This window comes from Sus scrofa, chromosome 8 (assembly GCF_054392235.1).
Source record: "Sus scrofa isolate SSC_HxYL_T2T_F1_AM1 chromosome 8, Sscrofa_HxYL_maternal_Yorkshire_Landrace_v2.0, whole genome shotgun sequence".
Classification (NCBI taxonomy): Eukaryota; Metazoa; Chordata; class Mammalia; order Artiodactyla; family Suidae; genus Sus; species Sus scrofa.
In genome coordinates, this window is record NC_139390.1 from 66,371,922 (window position 1) to 66,385,873 (window position 13,952).

The window sequence follows — 13,952 nt, forward strand, 5'->3', positions numbered from 1 at the left end:
TGTAGTTATACAGCTTTTTATCACTTAATGCTTAGAACTGTTTATTGAGGGTGAATATTGATAATAGTTTTGAAATAGTGTTGCTACAAATACAATCTGAGATTGCACAGTGATTGAGATTTGATTTTCATCTTCAGACTCAGAATTTAAATTTAATGAATAGTTGAAACCTGTTGCCTGGAGTGTGACAACCAGTAGTCATTTCATTCATTCACAGTAACTTAGCAGTTCCAAAGTTTTTGTTATCCATTGAAGATTTTGAAAGTGAAGAACCACCTCTTAATGTGAAACATAAATCTTCATACTAGAGATCAAGTCTGTTTTGTTGAATCATGGTCCAACTACTTTAAAAAATTGACATGGCTCTTCTTTGGAGTATGTTCTCCCGTCAAAGAGTCATAATAGAAGGTTGCATTTAGCTAAGTAGCCAGTCTCTTTTTGTAAGGGGCTTTCATAAGGCCACCAGTAATTCTATTACATACTGCCTAATATAATTTGGAAAAGTAAAAGTACTCCTTTTCTGTTTCTTTTGTGTTTATGTTTTCTTTACAAGTCCAGAAACAGACGTTACAACTTGAATATGTAGGAATTGATTCACCTTTCTGCTTTTGATAACTCGAGCTACCACTGGCTTAATGGCTAAAGCTTCGTCTTCCCCAGAAATTGCCATTAAGAACTGAAGTTTGTTTTTTTTTTTTTTTTTTTTTTTTCCCTCAGAGATTTCTCTTCAGTGGGGCTCATGAACAGAACCTTTAAGTTCTTCAATTCCAACTTTTTTTCTTTTTCCTTTCTTTCTCTTTCTATTTTTTTCTTTTTGCAATAGCTGCCTCTGGCGCTCATGACCCCATTGAGATTTGCCCTTGTCTGTCCTGTCACCTCTGCTTTTTACAAATACTCTTACTTTGTGCCTAGGTTCCTACGCTCCCTATTTGTACCTGCCTTTCAGAAATGGTATAGACTCTCTTCAATTCTCCAAAGTCTAACAGAGATCAGACTGCAGTAGTTTGACTTTCCTGGTAAAGTTCAGGGATAACAAAAGAAAAATAACACATGGTAATTTACAGATGTGAAAGAAGTCTCAGATCTCACAGGCTGAGGTTTATCCTCAGGGTTTTCCATTCTAGATCCTTACATGCTTTCCAAACTTAGGACAGCTTACTCTACCAAGCAGAGTACTTGCAGCACTTAACCTCACAGCTCTACATTCTGGTCTAGGTTTGAGGGAGCCATGCCCAGAGTCCTTGATCTCCTCTGATAGTGACATGATTCCTAGAGCTAAGGTCTATACTCAAAAGTGTCCCCTGCCATAAAGTCTTACAATCCTTTACCTATACCTGCTGATCTACAATTACACAGTCATGGTCCTAGTCCCAGTATGTCAGTGAACCCAAAGCATCCTGGATTGTTTATCCTTGATGACATATCCTGCCTATTTCAGTGTCTTTCATGGCCTCTTACTTGAGGGGAAGGGACACTGTCTTTAACTCCATATCTCCTATAAACCAGTACTCAAACAAGCAATAATTTTCAGTTATAGGGCTTTTTCCAGAAGTAGAAAACACCATAACATTGTCACACATTTATAAGTGTTAACTCATTTAAAGGTATAATGAATTTTCTTAGCTGAAGTCCGCTGACTCTCCTTCTAAAATATCTTGTATCAGGTGTTCTGCTGCTTTTAGTTCTCCCTAAAAGAAAAAATGGGCAGGTGCCTGCCTTATATTAACCTAATAGGCCAGAGGGACCTCCTCCATACATACAGAAAATGGTATTGCAGATATAAATAAAAGCTCAGCACCTACTCTTTACCAAGGCATCTTACCACATGATATTTATCAGCTGCATATGAAGGATGGATCCAGAGATGTATATTTCCTCTTTCTAAAAGTACGCAGTGTTTTTATTAAATTTTTTTGACTACAAAAGAAATTAGTTTCTTATTTATAACAATATTTTGATTTAATTAATACAGAAATTTTGGAAGTCCATAACTAATTGCTCATAAATAAGCTTGTCTAGCTGTGAAAATAATTGGAAGGAAGTGTTCAAAATTTTAACATTGGGGTATTCAATGATCATATTGCACAACAGAGAATTCTCATTGAAAGAATGTGTGCTTTCTTTAAAATACCTAAACAAATGGCTAAATTGCATCACATTGGAATAGGGTGGGAAATCAAACTGGAAAATATATTAGTATATCTGAACTGACAAAAATCATAGTTTCTGCTTCCTTTCCTTTCTTTCTTCCCTTTCTCTGTCCCTTAACTCTTTCTCCTTCAAATTATGCTTCCTTTCTTAGTCCTCTTTATTTGTGGTACATTTTACCAATGGCTTTTTAAATATTTCCTTAATTAATGACCTAAGTGTTCAAAAATATGTATTTGTGAGATGGTTGGCTATGGTTTCTGACAATGAGGGAGAATTTACTTAATCTGTAGAGAAAGAAATATGACTCTGGCTTTATTTAGTATAATGCTTTAACCAACGGGGATATCACACATAAAAATACCACATGGCTACAGCAGAAGGTTTTACCACCTATGCTGATTAAATCAACCTTTAAAAAATAAATTATAGGTTTATTCTATAGGTAAAAAATACAGAATATTTATCAACAAATGGAAGAGCAGATATATATGGTTTTAGTTCTCATTCCTGGTATACTGCTGAGTTTCAAGTAATATATATAATGAGGGGTAGCTGTGTATATGTCTTGTAATTTTCGTAGGTGGCTAGAAATAGTGAAGTAATTTTCCAGGTAATAAACTTGACAAATACCTGTATTTTCTAAAAGGCAAAATATTTATCAGTACTTCTTTTTTCAGTTTCCTTGACTGTGCACCTAGGTTGGTGATGAGTCCATTTTCTTGATCTCCTGTATTTCCGTTTTTCCTGGGCAGCACTGTCTCGAAGTCACGCTTTGCAAGTCCCAACGTCACTGTCTTGCCCACTGCTCTTCTGTGCCCCTTGGTATACTGTGCTTCAGAGGTGGTGGAGCAGGACAGGCATTCACTGTTGTAAGCAGGGGAAACCATGTGCTCCCTTACCTCCCTTTGAACCTGTTCATGCTCTACTTAGATGTTTAAAAGGAGTCCAGTCTGGAGCCCTGACATCGTGCTAAAAACTTGGAGTTTTGTGAAATGCTTCGTCCGTTGGTGCTCTCCCCACGTTCCAGTGAACTTGAATTTATTAATACAGTACCGTTAAGAACAGAGAGGGGCTAGTCCCTCTTGGGAAACTAAAAACAACCCTTTGCTTTGTCTTGACAGCTTTGTTTCAGGGTCTACTTTACCTCTTTTTTTCTTTGTTGTGTTTACGTGCAACTCTTGCATGGGAGGACTACAAAAGTTGGTTTAATTTCCTCCGAATCCTTTAAAAAAATGAAACAAGATTTTAAATATATTTAAATACTTTGATTTACTCTGCTGTAAAATTAATCCTCTTTATGGTCAACTATTTCACAGCGTCTTGGCATGGGGATATACAGCATGTTTTTAAAAATACAATTATTTGAAACTTATCTTTTTGGCTCAAATATGTGACCCCTTAGAATATTTCACATGGATTGCAATGCCAAATTCATGTCAACATCCTCCTGAACAGAACAATGAAGTTTGTTTTTTGATTCGAATATGGAGTCAGTTGTTTAGTACTTTTTTCGACAATTAAGATTTTCACTTTGTCATGAAAGCAAAGTGAAATTTTGCTTGAAATTTTAAAGAAAATTAGCAATGAAATTTTAAAGAATGTTTGATTTTTTTACAATCATCTTTCTTTTGGAAATAAAAGTTTTTTTCTCGAATATTTTAGAGCATTGAGATGGTGACAGAAGTAAATGAGAGAAGGTAAATTATCTGACACTTTAAGAAGGTGTCTGTGTAACTAAGGTAAGTTGGTAAATTATATATAACAGCGAATTGGGAAACTATGCAAATAGTTAAATATAATAATTCTGTCCAGCATGAATTTTTCCCTCATCTGTAGACCCAGATAAACTTTGTAGTTAGTTGTAAATTCTTATGTAAATTTATCATATTCATTGAATTTTTTTAGCAGTATGTTCTTTTTAGAAACCCTAATTTGAATAAGAAAGGGGAAAGAAGCCCTTCCAAATTCAGTACATATAGACCTAGCCATAGACACACACATTCTCTCTCTCTTTCCAGCTGTATAATATTTAGAATAATATCTCTTTCAAAGTTATAAAACCTGTAGTTTTTCATTTTAAATAAAGGTCACTAATTTTATGCACATTTTCTTTTTTTCAAATTTTATCCTCTTACTCTTCGTAAACAGGGCATCTGTATTCTCTTGTAATTTTAAAGATCAAAGGCCTCTCTTGATTTATAAGAAGAAAAGCAGTGTCCAGCTTTACACTGACCCATGTTTAATGATTGAACATCACCAACAAATATGGTGCTCTATGTAGTAGAGATTTTCTGTAAGTAGATGAGACCGTATTCTCTGTACTTGAGTAGAAAATACAATTTAACACACCAAGGTAGAAACAATCCAAGAACAAATTTCTTGTAGATATTGTAGTTATATTGTAGAAGTATAGTTGGGTAGAAGTTACACTGATGACCATTTGCTCACTTTCCCAGTTGAGGGTTTTAATAATAAGCAGTTGCTAATGTGGTTGTCTTCTATGCTGTGGTTTTACACTAAAAGCATAAATATTTTTGATATTATTAAGGTGACACATTCCATTCCAATACATTGACATTTAGTGCATTGTACCTGTCTTGAGAGGATAATTTAATATACTCTTGAAACTCTTAAAAAAAAATTCCCTGGAAAGTAAAAGTATCCACTTTAAGGGATTAGAGGTAATTTAACTCCCTATTTTTTTTTTTCTGTATTGTAGAAAAATGATTGTTTGAATAAATGTCACTGTTTTGTGTACATTCGTTAAACTGTATGAGATCAGTAAACCACTTTCTGAGTTGTAATAGTAGCATAAAAATATGGGCTACGTTTGCGTGACTTTTTTTTTTTTTTTTTTTTCCTGCTGCAAATCGTGGCATATGGAGGTTCCCAGGCTAGTGGTTGAATTGGAGCTACAGCTGCCATTGTACACCACAGCCACAGCAGTGTGGGATCTGAGCTACATCTGTAACCTACACCACAGCTCATGGCAAAGCTGGATCCTTAACCCACTGAGTGAGACCAGGGATCGAACCCACATCCTTGTGGATCCTAGTCGGGTTTGTTAGCCACTGAAGCCCATGTAGGGAACTCCTTTTTTAAAGGTATTGTTTATATCTCTACCTCTTTATGAGTAATTGATAATATAGGATTGTGGATTCAGATATTTTGTTAATTTAAGAAAAACTTCTCCTTGAGGAATAATAGCTGTCTTTTGACATATAACTTTAGTAAGCTAGAATAATTAATTAATCTGGATTAACGACATAAGTTTTGAGATATCATAGTTGAAGATGGCGATGACGATTTTAGGGAGAGACATCAGTCTGACCCAAATGACTTAATAAAATATGTGGATGTATTGATTTTACTAATGAGTTGTAAGGGCATGTCTGGCTTCCAGCAACAGCTTAAAGCAACATTTAAGAATATGATCAGAACAAAATTTTTCTTTCTTCATTTCTTGGTCCTGCTGCCTTAGTGTTGACTATTCTCTAGTGATCCAAAGCTGGTGGCCACAAACTCTGGGACTGCATGATTTCTCTTTACAATTTTGAGGGAAGGAGCAAAGTTTGTTTGCCATGTTTTTGAATAAATGTCCTGGAATCGATGCCATTGACTCTGACTGGCCTGATTTGGAAAGGATGCCTACCCCAGTCTGTGTGCAGAGCAGAGAGGATGGCATGTACTAGTTGACCTCTGTCAGTAAAGGCTGATGTGTACATGAGTGGAAGACCAGTTTTGTTATTTCAGAGTACTGTTTAAAAAAGGTACTGGATGCTGGGCTGGCAAGCACAGATGGTCCCTGCAATATTGTTTCATTTTTGGAGCTTTGGACTCTGAGACTATTGATGGGTTGAGAGGGTTAGCCATTATGTTATAGAAGGCACTCATTTAGAGATAAGTTCTAACATAACAGTTTTTTCTCTCATCCCATCACTTTCAGAACTTCTAAATCATTTTTTTTTTCAAACTTTCATCTAGGCAAATATTTGGATGTTGCTGTACTAAAGATTTTCATCCTGATTGTTTTCTTTGTTCAGGTGGGATAAATTTTTTTAAAAAGGAGTGAAGGCAAATTTAATGGTTCCAATATAATTTAAGGCGATAGTAATAGAATACCCAAGACAGAGTGTCTAGTCAGCTAACCCTGTTCATCACCATGTGATCCTGGGCCACTTACCTTAGCTCTTTGTTCCTTGGGTTGCTTTTCTATAAAATGACTGTTTGGAAGATGAAATTGAAATTATCCATAAGCACTTAGCATAGTCCTTAAAATATGATAAACACTTAATAACTATTAGCTTTTGTCATATTTAATCTGTAAAACTTGTGGAAGTGATACTTAAATTATATCTTGAGAAATGGATAATGAACAGACCAAATATACCTGCCCTGTGGTTACCAGAGAGGCATTGTGGCTCTTCATGTGTCCAAGAAATATTCCCTTGTACTTATGAAAAGATTTGAATACTTACTAGGCTCCATAATTATATTTGATCATTAAATGACATTGACTAGTACCTTATTTCTCATATCCATACATCCTAATCAGTTACAATTTTTGTAATTTTTACAAAGTGTGTCTGAGATTAATTTAGAGTAGATAACCTCTTGGAGTTGTTATTTACATATTATCACAGCATGCACTTTGTTTGGCCAATAAAACTTAAAAGATTATTTATAGAGGTCTCCATTCTAATTACATGACATCATATAATTACCATTTTAATGCAGCAATATACTTTGTCTCTCTCCCTATTTAACTCTCTGTGTTTACACACACACTCACATGCATTCACAATGTTAAGGAACATGGAACTATGTTTAAGTTATTTTTATCCTTATATGTGATTTTATTTACAATGATTTGGGTCTTGGCCAAGTTGACTATTTTTTTAATATATTTTTTAATAGTTCTTTCCCTAATACAATTTTTTTTTCTACTGTGCAGCATGGTGACCCAGTTACACACACATGTACACATTCTATTTTCACATTTTATCATGCTCCAACATAAGTGACTAGACATAGTTCCCAGTGCTACACAGCAGGATCTCAGTGCTAATCCATTACAAAGGCAATAGTTTCTATCTAATTAACCCCAAGCTCTCCAAGCACCCTACTCCCTCCCCCTCCCCCTTGGCAACCACAAGTCTATTCTCCAAGTCCATGATTTTCTTTTCTGTTGAAAGGTTCATTTGTGCTGTATATTAGATTCCAGATATCAGTGATATCATATGGTATTTGTCTTTCTCTTTCTGACATACTTCACTCAGTATGAGAGTCTCTAGTTCCATCCCTGTTGCTGCAAATGGTATTATTTTGTTCTTTTTGATGGCTGAGTAGTATTCCAGTGTGTATATTTACCACATCTTCCTAATCCAATTGTCTGTTGATGGACATTTAGGTTGTTTCCATGTCTTGGCTATTGTGAATAGAGCTGCAAAGAACATGCAGGTGCATGTGTCTTTTTCAAGGAAAGTTTTGTCCAGATGGATGCCCAAGAGTGGGATTGCTGGGTCCTATGGTAGTTCTATGTATAGATTTCTAAGATATCTCCATACTCATCTCCATAGTTGTTGTACCAGCTTACATTCTCACCAACAGTGCAGGAAGGTTCCCTTTTCTCCACACCCCCTTCAGCATTTGTTATTTGTAGACTTAAACATGATGGCCAATCTGACTGGTGTGAGGTGGTGTCTTGTGGTAGTTTTGGTTTGCATTCCTTTAATAATCAGTGATGTTGAGCATTGTTTCAAGTGCTTGTTGGCCATCTGTACATCTTCCTTTGAAAAATGTCTATTCAAGTCTTTGGCCCATTTCATGTTTTCTTAGGTGTAAATCTGTAGCACATCATTAATTCTTTTAGCTCCAGAAGTTATATTTCTAAATAAAACATGATGCAATAGATTACTATTGCAACATATAAATGGATAAACTTTTTAAAGATGTGAATGCTCAATTTCTTAGCAGTGGGCTGCCGCCTTCCCAAGTCACCTGGAGTCACTGGTGAGGATGACAGTGGAAGTATGATGTCATTTGTAGCAGAAAGGTCATTGCCTATATCATTATGTTTCCTTCTAAATAGGAATGGGGCTTATTTATTCTGAATTTCAAAGGTCAAGAATTTGAGCTGCGTTCATACACGTTTGTGTGTGTGTGTGTGTGTGTGTGTGTGTGTGTGTGTGTGTGAGTAAATGAATGAATGGTTTGATACAGAGGCCAAGACATAACTTCTCATGAGAGGTGCAATTTGTCCTTATGTCATTTTTGGTATATAAAAAATGACTACTGTTGTGACAGGAATATACAATGAAGACATAATAAGACTAATATAATGACTGTTTTCAAATTAGGAGATTTTGTCTCTTTTACAATAATCTGCATCCTTTAGACTAGACCTTTACATTGTTATGGCCAGTATTTTTTTTTTTTTTTTTTTTTTTTTGTCTCTTTGCCTTTTCTAGGGCCGCTCCTGCAGCATCCGGAGGTTCCTGGGCTAGGGGTCTAATTGGAGCTGTAGCTGCCGGCCTACACCAGAGCCACAGCAACGCGGGATCTGAGCCGCGTCTGCAACCTACACCACAGCTCACGGCAACGCCAGATCCTTAACCTACTGAGCAAGGCCAGGTATTGAACCCGCAACCTCATGGTTCCTAGTTGGATTTGTTAACCACTGAGCCATGACAGGAATTCCCCAATAGTTTTTGGTAGTTGAAAATATACTGCTTTCTACTGTTGAAAGTATCAGTTTTAAGGTCTGATGTTAAATAGTGAGAGCTTTAATCACCAGTAATTTTTACATCTTACCACTAAGAAGCGAGGAGCAAATATCGCCCCCATTAGAGGAGAGTAAAAGAGATTGGAAATGGTTTTTCTTCAGTGTCTGTTGACTGCTCTAGAGTTTGTAGGGTCAAAAGTATAGAGCCACAATGAATAATGTAGTCACCACGGACCTCAATAAATAAACAGGTGTAATTTATAGAGAGCCCAAATTCTCTTCTTAATTAAAACTACCATATGCTTACTGAAATATACTTATTTTTCATTATGGCTGAAGTATAAAATGTCATCCTGGGATATTTGATTTAGTTTGTTTAGTTCAAAGAAAAAGTCTTTTAAATTTGATGACAAAATGAAATATAATCACATAAAATAATCTCTGGCAGTTTGGGGCTATAGTTATAAGACTAATAACATTTACTATAGCTCATCTGGAAGCCACTGATGGTGTTTGGGAATCAGATTATTGTTCAACTAGATGGCGAGCTTGTACATGTTTGTAATCACCTTTTGTTTATATGGAAACATGCTTGTGTGTGTCTGTATAACTGTGTATCCATAATTTCAACATTAAAAAAAAAAAACTGTACTCTTCATACTGCCTTCAACATCATCTCTTCTTGAGGATGCAGTGCCTACAGTGAGAGCAAGGTAGTACTGGCATGAATAGTACACATGAAGAAGGTCGCCTGGGGGCTTTTCTTTGTTAATAGCAAAGTTAGAAACCTGGAACTAGAGGAAATCTTGAAAGTTGCGAGGGAGCTGGCAGGCAGGAAATAATTTAGCTGACAGAAGTGGAGAATTTTAGATGCTTTGCTATGTTCTCTGAGATGCCTGTTCTTAAAATGCTCCTCTTTCTTTGATTGAATCGCTGGGAAGACAGATAGAACCTCCTGACCAGCAACCAAGACTCATCATAACAAAATGTGTACCTGAGTGTCCTGACTGTATCTTCTGACTTGTAATTTCCTGAGATCTCCTATCTCATTTCAGGCCCCAACAGAAAGGGAAGGGGGTGGGGGGTGGGGTTCACAGATCATGCAGGTGAACCTTCTCTGCTTCCTCTGTTTCAGCCCAAACACAGCTAGTTAGTGATCAGACACTGAACACTTGCCTTAGCAAAGAAGCTAGAGATGAGCAGGCAACAGGGTTGGTGAACTGCTGTGGTGTCCTGTGTCGCAGTGTGGTGTTCTGTGGAGTGGAAGACATCAAAGTCAAACCCAAGCGCTGGTTATATTGAGGGAGGGACCATGGTGCCATCTCATCAGGCAGAAGGGTGAGGATGTCGGGAGTGGAGAGAGCAGCTGCATTCCCTTCCTCTTCTGTCTTTTAAGCCATGATTCTCAAGGGCTCTGCATGAGGCAGGATTTCTGCTAGATTTATATTAAATATGATTGTGGAATAAAGCTGTCTTGATTCACTTGCAAACCATATGATTTAAAGCAGTTGCTCAGACATTTCCAAATGGATTTATTTTCATTTCCTCACAATGATTTGAAACTCTACCTTTTCCTGTAAATGGAAGTATATAAATAGCTGAGGTACTCAGAATTTAGACTTATGACTTATTTTACTTATTATGATATACACAAGAGTGCTGAATATAATAGGATCCTGTGTGTGTATATCATAACTGCATTTGTTAATCAGAAATTAATAGATTCTTGAGTTCTGTGTGGCTCAGTGTGTTAAGAATCTGACTGTAGTGGCTTAGGTCACAGGAGAGGCCCAGGTTTGATCCCTGGCCCCGTTGGCAGTGGGTTAAAGAATCTGGCATTGTTGTAGCTGTGGCTCAGATTCAGTCCCTGGCCTGGGGAACTCCTATATGCCATGGGTGTGGCCATTAGAAAAAATAAGAAATTAGTAAACTCAGATAAGACTGTTCTGATTAATGCCATACCGGTTGATAATACTTAGAAGAAATGATAAAATAGAGAAGCATATTCTGTTGGCCCCAAATATTTGTTTACTCACTTTTAAATAAGCGAGTCTAATTTCAAGTCTGTTGATAAGAATCCAAATCTATAAAGCAGTGAGAACCAAGGAGGGTTCAGCCAGTGTGGGATTAATTTTAAATCCCAGCTCTGACCTTCCTAGCTGTGTTGCTAGAGCAAGTAGCTAAATTGCTCTCGTCCAGTTTCTCCACTTCCTAGATGTGAAAAGCTCTCTTGTGGATGTTAAGGATAAAGACGGGAGTGCACTTAAGAGTTTTGCCCGGTGACTGGAATATGCTATAATTTATCCATTCCAAGGCCCACATTATATTCATATTTTAACATACCTGAAAATGGATGCATCATAATATTTGATAATCTACCAATTTTATTGGCAACATGCATTTTTCTTTAGTAGTACATAAAATTATGTTCTGTCTTACAATCAGATGCATCTTATATTTTTTGAAATATGATTCATAAAATGGCATCCAAATTGATGGTCTGTCCTTTAATTAGTGGTGATATTGTTAATATTGTATGAATATGGAAATGTGTTCCCTGTTAGTTTCCTTTTCTTCTGTATAACTATTATTTGGTCTCCTCAGCTGTTGTTCAGTACTTTTGGCTATGTAAGTCACAATCTAGACTCCTTTTTTTTCCTTTTTTTGGGCACCCATGCAGCATATGGAAGTTCCTGGGGGCCAGGGATCTAATCTGAGTCACGGCTGAAGCCTACGCTACAGCTGCAACAATGCCGGTTCCATAACCCACTGGGCCTGGCGGGGGAACAAACTGGTGCCTCCACAGAGGCAAGCCAGATCATTAACCCACTGCACCACAGTGTGAACTTCTAGGGCCCTTTTATGACTTTTCAAATTAAATATATTTTTAATCAAAAATAATATATGTATAGACATCACAAGTGTACAGCAAATAATAAAAGTACTGAAAGTTTTGTAACTGAACAAGTTAATAATTGCTGTGATTTGGCTAAATATATTTCCAGACATCACCAAGATTCCAACAAAAACCTGATCTCTACCTAATACATAGGGGTTAAAAAACTGAGACTCCATCCAGTATCGAATTGATAGTATAAATGTTTTTAAATGGACTTTCCCATAGTTTCTCATTTAAGGGAGACTGCTTTTTGTGGCCAGATAGTATGGATGTGTGTCATTACTACATGCAGTAAAAAAAGGATGCTGTGACATAGAGGCTATTGAATTTTTCTGATAAGAAACAAAAGCACAGCTCGCTTAATAACACTTTTTTTTTTTCCTTCTGCTTCAGCAAATGATGTGATGAGGGTGAATTGAGTGCAGTGATGAAAAGTCAAGACCAGAACATGACAGGTTGAGAATCACAGGAAATGAAACAGAAGGTAGACCGCCTCTCTTAACTCAGAACAAATCTCAGGTTAACTGAAAGTCTGGGGCAGGGAACAAAGACAAACGCATTGCCCTTTCATGGTGAATGTCTTCAAACCCAGTCAGGAGGGAGCTTTTGATGCCCTGGTGTACCTTTCAGCAGATTTGTAAATTCATTCGATGTATGAAATAAAAATCAGCAGTTGGGAGTCAGTACCTTGCCTTCTATTTTGATGGATAAATTGCTTAAGGATTTAAAATCCTTCCACAGTAAGGATAATACATACTGGATTAGAATTAGGGGATTTATTTGGTCTTCTTTTCCCAGAAAACCAAGATGACTTCATGTCGAAACAGTGTCTTGAGAAAGTGTAAATAGCAAAAGGCTTTACTTGAAACTCCATTTGGAAATGAAGACTCGCATATTTCCAAAATATATTATCATTGTAAGATACGATTTTGTGTACCTATATTTCTGACATTAGGTACCTTGCTTTACACAAACAAAGCTTGTTAAATTGTGTTTATAAAATATGGCTTTGTGAAAGTAGCAATACTCAAATATGTAATTTGTATCTCTATTCTTTGGCCTATTACTTTCAAGTTATATTAATTATATCTAAGTAATTAAAAATGCATTAATGTGGTATAGTTGACATATTCATACTATTTGAAAACTCTCACCAAGATATTTGAAAAAGATAATATCAGTTTTATGGCAGCTGAGATTCCCCTTACTTGTCCTCAAGAAACTCTAAACAGGAGTTCCCATTGTGGCTCAGTGGTGATGAACCAACTAGTATCCATGAAGATGCGGGTTCAATTCCTGGTCTTGCTCAGTGGGTTAAAGGATCCAGTCTTGCCGTGAGCTGTGGTGTAGGTTGGAGACGTGGCTTGGATCCACATTGCTATGGCTGTGGTGTAGCCTGGCAGCTGTGGCTCTGATTTGACCCCTAGCCTGGGAATTTCCTTATGCATCACCTGTGGTCCTAAAAAGCAAAAAAAAAAAAAAAAAAAAGCAAAGGAAAAAAAAGACTGTAAACAACATAAAAACAGTGGATTGGTATATAGGAACATAACTGGTATTTATTGATAATTTCTGTTTTACTCTTTGATTGCATAAGTAACAGTTTATTTTAAAACTGTCTCTTTTATTTCCTAGATAAAATGGATAATTCTGATCTCAGAGTCTATATGCTGCAAACGTTTACTGAATGGATACCAGAGATAATTTTGGTGTTCCTTTAATTGCATTCAGTAGTCTGTGACCTAACCAGTTTGAGTTTGGCCCTATGTCTTCTGTGATGTATGCCAAATTACAGATTTCAAGCCTTTGTCAGTGGAATGGGAAGTTTATATGTACTCTGAAAAACTGTAGGACAAACAAACACTGAAAGTTCTAATTTATTGATAATGATGACAAAAATCTGCTACATTTTTAGTTTCTACCTTGAATTTTTGTAAAGTGTCAGTGTCCAGTTCTCATTCCTAACAAAAAATATTTTATTGAATCATATTTCTGTAGTTGAAGGCACATGATATCTTGGGGAAAAAGAGGGCTTTTGGGTGAGACAGAACTCATTAAATTCCCACCTTAATTTTTGCCTCAGTCAGGTTCCCCATTCTCTCATATCTGATGTGGGGGTGTAAGGGAAGAAAATGATTTTCTCTCTACCTTTATGAGTCCTTTGTAATGAAAGACTAACAA

General features: G+C 36.5%; 1 protein-coding gene across 50 annotated transcripts in view; it reads left to right on the top strand.

The window, feature by feature from the left end:
- ADGRL3 (adhesion G protein-coupled receptor L3) overlaps positions 1-13,952 on the top strand; it is an 812,688-nt gene that overhangs the window by 87,783 nt on the left and 710,953 nt on the right. For 2 of the 50 annotated variants that reach the window (XM_084972384.1, XM_084972346.1), the window contains exon 2: positions 12,168-12,258. The exons of 47 other annotated variants lie outside the window; for them this stretch is intronic. The gene's annotated coding sequence lies outside the window, so the exon portion shown is untranslated. Of the gene's footprint in view, positions 1-2,580; positions 2,643-12,167; positions 12,259-13,952 lie in introns of those variants that run through there. One more of the 50 variants, XM_084972386.1, reaches the window with a different exon arrangement.